We start from the raw sequence: 8,954 nt of genomic DNA, 5'->3' as shown, positions 1-8,954 counted from the left end.
TGATATAAACATATTAAACAGTATAATATTCTAATACTTCAAAGTTTCTTTCGTCTGGATTTAGATGATTACTAAAATTATACGGATTGAAATTCAGATGAAAAGAAAATTAGTCGTACCTTATTGGAAAGACACAATTCTTTCCTAGGGCATACCTCCAATCCTTTTACGATAGAAGGAAGATGAGAGGACTAGAACTATCGTGCTGATAACGTGTTATAAACTAGAGAGAAGCGAGAGAATATAGTAGAGAATACAAATATCGTTATTATGAAGTTCACAACACACCCATATTTATAGGTGTTAAACCAAGTGTGAACGTCCGGTGTGAACGTTCACACATATCCGGTGTGAACGTTCACACACGTCCGGTGTGAACGGAGGACAGTCAACTCCGGTGGCTTGAAGATGTCAAGTGTTATTCTCCCTCTAGGTTTCTTGGTCAACACACATAAGATATATCTAGAAGATATATTTACAACATATATATTAATATCATATGAAATCTTGTGATATTTGTCTTGGTAAATAAATACACATATTATTCTTCAAAAGAAGAAGTATTTCCTTAAGTTGACATTAGATGAGAATAATGTTAACATAATATCAGGTGCATCAAAAATCATTGAAGGCTCCGGAAGAGCTTGTATCATTTTGCCAAATGATACTAAATTAGATATTGAAAATGCCCTGCACTTTAGTAAGTAACTTACTAAGTTTCAAGGATATCCGAAATAATGGATACCACATCGAGACAATTATGTGAAAGGTAGAAATGAATATCTTTGCATAAATTCTTTTGTTTCAGGCTATAAGCTGACAAAAGAAAAATTAGCAACACTACCTTCTGGAATGTATTACACATTCATAAAAGCAATTGAGACAAACCATTTCATGAACGTAAAGTTCAATGATACAAAAAGCTTTAAGCTTTGGCATGATAGGTTTGGACATCCTGGAGCGACTATGATGCGCCGAATAATCAATAATTCATATGGGCATGTAACAACCCGCTCTTTTATTATACTTAAATCCAGTAATATTTCAGTAAATCAAGCCCAGTAAATAATTATGATTTAAATTCAGTTTATGACACTGGATTATTTTCTAATTAAGCAGGATTATTATTTTATTACCAAGTCAGTAGTTTCGCGTAAATAAAACCGCGATGAAAATTATTGAGTAAGCCAATAATTATTTATTTCAGATTCATAACTGACTTAGTTAAGTCATGTTATTTATTAATCACAATAGAATTATTTTTCTATTATTATTTCTTGAGTCGTGAATTTATTCCGACTTGTGAAGAATTAAATCTACGTTATTAATTTAGATATTTTTTTTCGTGTATTAAATTTAGCACGCTATGCTCCCTCAGCCACTCTATTCTCACCCGTGCTTAGTTTTTATTTCACTCCTACATAGTCAAAGAAAATATTCAACAGACAAATCTCAAAGTGTCAGCAGAAAATCTCATCAATTAAATTCTTCAACCACGCCTCTATTTAGCCGCACTATTCACCATATTTTCACACTATCAGCTTCAGTATTTACTCCCTATAAAAGGCATCCTCACTTACCTAAAATCCTTAGCAGCTGCAAAGGATTTTAAACGAAGCAAAATCACCATTCATACAGAACATCAACCAAGCATCATTCAAGGTAATTATTATCCCAGTTTACTCTCTCCATTTTCATGCTTAGCATTCACATCTCAACAAAATCTATGTTTAGTATAAGAAGTACTGAGATATTAATTAATGGCATATTTCTGCTATAGAATCATCAGACTAGAATCCTTAAACAAGGCAAATGCATCAAGAGATACTAAATAACATGAGAACCAAAAGAACACGCCACTAGCCTTGCATAAACAATATAGAGAACTGAAACTTCAAGTAGACAAGCTTCGAACTTAGTTTTTAGGAAGAAGGGACACGGCCCTGTTCGGTCGAACCGAGACGACGACGATGACGCTCTTGCTACCTCGGCAGAATCTGAGAACGACAACAACGGTGTGGCTCGAACGATGTCTACAGTCGCCGGATTTACAGAACGAGGCGGCGCCAACTTCGGAGGAAGGCAGCCCGGCGAGCTGGCCTCTGTCGGCAGCAGCTGTTCTGCCATCTCTCGTCAACTCCAGAACAGCAGCAGTCGGTGGCGGACTCCTCGGCGACGGCTGACTCAGGCGGAGGCGGCTGAGCGGGACGGCGCGGCCAAAGGCCAAGCGCCGCTGGTCGCGACCCAGACCAGAAAAACAGCAGCAGACGGCAGTGAACTCGCCGGCTTTAGGCGACGCAGCGGCTACCGTTGCAGTAGCCGGAAGAGAAGAGGGGCGACGGCGTGCTTCATGTGGGAGGAAGAGAGAGGCGACGGATAGAGAAGGGAATAGGGAGAGAGAGAGATATTTCAATGTGTGTGTGCGTGTGGTGATTGAATTAAGAGAGAGAGATAGTTTCCTTTCTTTAAAATTTGAGGGAGCCGAGTGTTTTTTAAAAAAAGAGAAAGCTTTGATAATATTAAGAGAAAAGAAAGGTGTGTTTTGCTTTATAAAAAGGATAGGGAACCGATGATAGTGGAGATAAAAGAGAGAAAGAGATGTCGGTAGAGAGAGTGATAAAGAGGCGTGAATTTGGGGAAGAAAAGAGAGGGTTTGGGCCGGTTTGGGCCGAATTTTTGGGCTTTCTCTTTGGGCCTAGTTCATTTTATTTGTTGGGCCGAAGATTAAATTTCTATTGGGCCTTGATTATTTTATTTGGGCCTTCATAATTATTCTATTAAGTTTAATTAGAGAAAATTTTAAGACTTACTAATTATTAATTAGTAAGTGAATTAGATTATTTTAAGATGAGTAGATTATTAAAGATTAATAATCCGACCTCATAAGACGGGCTTTAATTCCTTAAATAGGATTAGCATCTCATAATTTAATTAAAGAAATATGAGTCATGCATAATCATTTCACGCATCCTCATTTATTGAGATTTTTCGAGAATTAGAATCTTATTTTATTTTCTCGGATTAAAGGTCAAGCACCAGAGTTAGAGCTAAACCGTGAGTCTGCTATTCAGGTGGGCAATTTCTTACGCGTAAGATAAAATGCTATTAAAGAACTACGCAAGTTTTATGCTTTATTATGCCTAAATGAGTTAAGCTTTATTATGCTTCACGCTAAATGATTTACGCTATGCTGTTTATACTATTTACGCCTATGTAATTTATGCTTTGTTACGCTTTAATAATTTACACTATGCTATTTACTTTATTATGCTTAAATGAGTTAAAACTTTATTTCTCTTTATTATCTACGCTTGTCACGCTTTAATAATATACGCTATGCTATTTACGCTTAATTACGACTTAAATTTTTATTATTTATTATTTATGCTTTGTTACGCTTTTAAGTGATTTACGCTTAAGTGAGTTACGCTTTGTTACACGCCTATGTGGTTCACGCTTTGTTACGCTTTAATGCTTTACGCTTATTATTTAACGCCTATGTGAGTTACGCTTTAATGCTTTATGCTTATTATCTAATGCTTATGTGATGATGTTAACGAAATCGATTCCTGAGCGGATAGCTATCTTGTCAGGATATATATTTATATATGCAACGCGACCGTGAGTCAATGAGAGGGTTGGCCGGTCAAACGTCCGTTGAGGGAGGCCTCCCTCAACGGTACGATGCTAACGTCTGTTGGGGGAGGCCTCCCTCAACAGTACGATGCCGTGTCCGCTGAGGGAGGCCTCCCTCACGGCGCGATGCCTGTGTTCGTTGAGGATCTTCCTCACGACACGATGCTTATTGATATGACTTTTGATGATGAGGAATGCACTTACGCTATTTATGAATTTGAAAATGATAGTATGCAAAGAACTTGAAAGAAGATTCATGTCGCTTATATGATGCTGTGGTTGATGATAAAATGTTAAGCTTATAATTTAGTTTTTGGCAACTGCCCACTAAGTACTTTTGTACTTAGCCCTGCATATGTTTATGAATGTGCAGGTTGAGCTGTGATGAACGATGAAGTGTTGCTGAATGGAGCTTTTGTCGAACTTAGAATAGGCTCAGAAAGGATATGTGTCTGCATACATGTATCTCAGTCTTGCCTTCCGCTGCAAACACTGATTATGATTTAGTCAAGTCTATAACTATATGCCAATTACTCTTCAAAAAAAATATCTAATGCTTACTCGGGTTCATCGAGTATTTTTTTTTAATTATATGCGTCAATGCTTCAATGTCTTAAATTTTATTTCAAGAATTAATGCTAGATATTAATGTCTATAATCGAGTTATGAATGAGTCAAATGTGCCCTTTCTAACCCCGCTTCTTAAATCCCTTCCCTAGTCACGATTTCCCGAATTAATTATCTCTAATTAAGGCCGGTCGTGACAGGGCACAATATAAAGAATCAAAAGATTCTTTCTACAAAGGAATTCCCATGTGATGCTTGTGCGCAAGGCAAGTTAGTTATTAGACCTTCATATACGAAGGTTAATACTGAATCTCCATCTTTCCTAGAAAGAATTCAAGGAGACATTTGTGGACCTATACATCCACCTTGTGGACCTTTTCGATACTTTATGGTATTGATTGATGCTTCTTCTAGATGGTCACATGTATGCTTGTTTTCTACTAGATATGCAGCATTTGCTAGACTACTTGCTCAAATCATAAAATTAAGAGCTCAATTCCCAGACAATTCAATTAAAAGAATTCGTCTTGATAATGCTGGTGAGTTTACATCTCAAGCATTTGATAACTATTGTATGGCTATTGGAATTGAGATTGAACATCCAGTAGCTCATGTCCATACTCAAAATGGTTTAGCGGAATCATTTATTAAACGTCTTCAAATTATTGCTAGACCATTACTTATGAAATCAAAACTACCAACTACTGTTTGGGGTCATGCCATATTACATGCTGCAACATTAGTTCGACTAAGGCCATCAGCAAATCATGAATACTCCCCAATGCAAATTATATTTGGCCGAGAACCTGATGTTTCTCACTTACGAACTTTTGGTTGCGCGGTTCAAGTCACAATTGCACTCCCACAACGTACAAAAATGGGTCCCCAACGAAGACTTGGGATATATGTTGGATTTGATTCACCATCGATTATAAGGTATCTAGAACCTTTAACAGGTGATTTATTTACTGCACGTTTTGCAGATTGTCATTTAGATGAAATGACATTTCCAACATTAGGAGGAATAAATCTACATCCAGAAAAGCACAAGGAAATCTCTTGGAATGAGAAAAACTTATCACATTTTGATTCTAGAACAAATCAATGTGAACAAGAAATTGAAAAGATCATTCATTTGCAAAAGATTGCAAATCAAATTCCTGATGCTTTTGTAGATACAAGAAAAGTGACACAATCTCACATACATGCTGCAAATACTCCAGCTAAAATTGATGTCCCTGAAGGACAAATAGCTTTGGCAGCAAATGAGTCCAAAATTCGTCAAAAACGTGGTCGACCAGTTGGTTCCAAAGATTCTATGCCTAGAAAAAGAAAGGGGCAAGATGGAAACCAAACAATGACGAAAACGACTAATCAATCAAATGAAAGTGATGTAATTCCTGAAGAATTACAAGTATCTGAAAATCATGAGATCTCAATAAATTATTTACATCAGATACTAGAGAGAGAAAATATCATTGTTGATGATATATTTGCCTTTCATATAGCTCTTCATGTTTTAAATGAGGATCCTCAACTAAAGTCTGTTGCAGAATGCAAACATAGACTTGATTGGCCAAAGTGGAAAGAAGCTATAGAAAGGGAATTAAATTCCTGTGATAACCGGAAAGTATTTGGGCCTATAGCCTTAACTCCGGAATATAAAATCCCTATTGGATATAGATGGATTTTTGTTAGAAAGAGAAACGAGAAAAATGAAGTTACGAGATATAGAGCAAGACTCGTAGCACAAGGTTTCTCACAAAAACCAGGAATTGATTATGAGGAAACATACTCTCCAGTAATGGACGCTATTACTTTTAGATTTTTGATTAGTCTGGCTGTGTCACAAAGGCTTGATATGCGCCTTATGGATGTAGTGACTGCTTATCTATATGGGTCATTAGATACTGACATATATATGAAAATTCCTGAAGGATTTAAAATGCCTGAAGGATTTCAGTCACAACCCAAAAGCATGTATTTAATTAAACTGCAAAAATCGTTGTATGGGTTGAAACAGTCTAGTCGTATGTGGTACAATAGACTGAGCGAGTATCTTTTGAAAGAAGGATACAAGAATGATGATATCTGCCCTTGTGTTTTCATTAAGAAAACCGAAAGTGGATTTGCAATCATAGCAGTTTATGTTGATGATTTAAATTTAATTGGGACTCCTGAAGAGCTCAATAAAACTGCTGAATATTTGAAGAAAGAATTTGAGATGAAAGATTTGGGAAAGACAAAGTTTTGTCTTGGTTTGCAAATGGAACGTATCCGTGGAGGTACGTTTATCCATCAATCCACATATACAGAAAAAGTGTTAAAACGCTTCTATATGGATAATGCACATCCATTAGCATCACCAATGGTCGTTAGATATCTTGATACTAAGAAAGATCCATTTCGACCAATTGAAGAGGGTGAAACGATACTTGGTCCTGAAGTACCATATCTAAGTGCAATTGGAGCATTGACTTATCTAGCTAATAATACTAGACCAGATATAGCTTTTTCTGTTAATCTTCTAGCAAGATTTAGCTCTGCACCCACTTTGAGACATTGGAATGGTGTTAAGCACATTCTACATTATCTAAAGGGTACCATTGACCTTGGATTATATTATCAAGAAAATTCTGATAATACTCTAGTGGGGTATTCGGATGCAGGATTTTTATCCGATCCACATGAAGCTAAGTCACAAACTGGATATATTTTCACATGTGGTGGAACTGCTATATCATGGAAGTCTGTGAAACAAACCTTGACTGCAACATCCTCAAATCATTCTGAAATCATTGCAATCCACGAAACAAGTCGAGAATGTGTATGGTTGAGAAATGTGACGAGTCATATCCAAGAGTCGTGCGGGTTAGCTTCATCAAAGGCCAAACCAACTGTTTTATATGAAGACAATGCTGATTGCATCGCGCAACTCAAGGAAGGATACATCAAAGGAGATAGGACGAAGCATATTTTTCCAAAGCTCTTCTACACACACGACCTTCAAAAGGGTTACGATATCGACGTGCAACAAATTCGCTCAAGTGAAAATCTGGCGGACTTATTCACCAAGGCATTACCAACATCGACATTCAGAAAGTTGGTACACGAGATCGGCATACGTCGACTCAAAGATATTCAATGATCTCAAGTTCAGGGGAAGCAGTTGTACTCTTTTTCCTTCGACTAGGTTTTGTCCCATTGGGTTTTCCTAGCAAGGTTTTAATGAGGCAACATTTTTTAGGGATTGGTCAATCAAGGGGAAGTGTTGTAAATATATCTTCTAGATATATCTTATGTGTGTTGACCAAGAAACCTAGAGGGAGAATAACACTTGACATCTTCAAGCCACCGGAGTTGACTGTCCTCCGTTCACACCGGACGTGTGTGAACGTTCACACCGGACGTGTGTGAACGTTCACACCGGACGTTCACACTTGGTTTAACACCTATAAATAGGGGTGTCAAAATGGGCCGAGAATGGCCCGGCCCGATAGGCCCGCCCGGCCCGCCCGTAGTTTTGGCCGGGCTGGGTTAGGATTTTCAAGGCCCAAAAAAATCCGGGCCTCCCTGGCCCGGCCCATGCGGCCCGCGGGCCAAAAAGCCCGCCGGGCTTTCGGGCCCAAATCGGCCCGTCAGTATATTATGTGAAAATTTCAAAAATTTATATCTCCTCCCAAATCCCAATGGACCCAACCCAATCTAAGTCCATTTCTTCTATTGACGACAATGACGAGTCAAAGTCTAACTTAAGATTTAAATTACCAATCAACAATCAATATTAAATTATTTTTACTTGAAAGATTTATTTATTTTTGATTATTTTTTGTGGTTGTTATTTGATTCCAATTGATTTGATTACTGTATTAATTCATTTGTGAATAAATCGTTTTCAGTTTTTGTTGTTTTTGCAATTAGTTTTTGTTTTTTACTTGTATTCATATTGTTTACATTTAGTTTTAGTCATATTTGTTTACATTTAATTTTAGTCAATTACGTAATTTAGATTTAGATTGTTTAAGGCCCTTTTTGTTTCATCGAATTTGTCTTCAATTTTTTTCTTTAAATTTGATTTAATTTATTAATTTTTGGAACTATATATATATATATATTAATTTATTAATTTTGGCCCGTTTTGGCCCGGCCCGCCCGGCGGCCCGTATAGGGCCGGGCTGGGCTTCATTTTTCGAGGCCCGCTGAAATTTTGGGCCGGCCCGACCCGGCCCAAAAAATTGCCAAGGCCCGCTGGGTTGGGCCGGCCCGGCCCGGCCCGCAATGTTTGACAGCTCTACCTATAAATATGGGTGTGTTGTGAACTTCATAATAACGATATTTGTATTCTCTACTATATTCTCTCGCTTCTCTCTAGTTTATAACACGTTATCAGCACGATAGTTCTAGTCCTCTCATCTTCCTTCGATCGTGAAAGGATTGGAGGTATGCCCTAGGAAAGAATTGTGTCTTTCCAATAAGGTACGACTAATTTTCTTTTCATCTGAATTTCAATCCGTATAATTTTAGTAATCATCTAAATCGAGACGAAAGAAACTTTGAAGTATTAGAATATTATACTGTTTAATATGTTTATATCAATAAATTGGCTTGGAAATAACCAGAAAACGGAATCATGGTAACATATATGCTTTGCATAAAAGAGATTGTTATTGAAATTTGTGCAAATTCCCCTTATATTTGTGGTTTGATGCAAATATGTTATATTTGTTTATTACGAATGATATAATTTTCGT

General features: G+C 37.2%; 1 long non-coding RNA gene across 1 annotated transcript; it reads right to left on the bottom strand.

Annotated features, from left to right (window-relative positions):
- Positions 1–7,080: 7,080 nt before the first annotated feature.
- Positions 7,081–8,658, bottom strand: LOC131024837 (uncharacterized). Its single transcript, XR_009101995.1, has 2 exons — positions 8,499–8,658; positions 7,081–7,655 (listed from the first exon to the last, which is right to left on the bottom strand). It is a non-coding gene; the product is annotated as an uncharacterized LOC131024837 (long non-coding RNA).
- Positions 8,659–8,954: the final 296 nt, after the last annotated feature.

Source organism: Salvia miltiorrhiza, chromosome 5, assembly GCF_028751815.1.
Source record: "Salvia miltiorrhiza cultivar Shanhuang (shh) chromosome 5, IMPLAD_Smil_shh, whole genome shotgun sequence".
Classification (NCBI taxonomy): domain Eukaryota; kingdom Viridiplantae; phylum Streptophyta; class Magnoliopsida; order Lamiales; family Lamiaceae; genus Salvia; species Salvia miltiorrhiza.
This window is presented reverse-complemented; position numbering and strand designations above follow the sequence as displayed.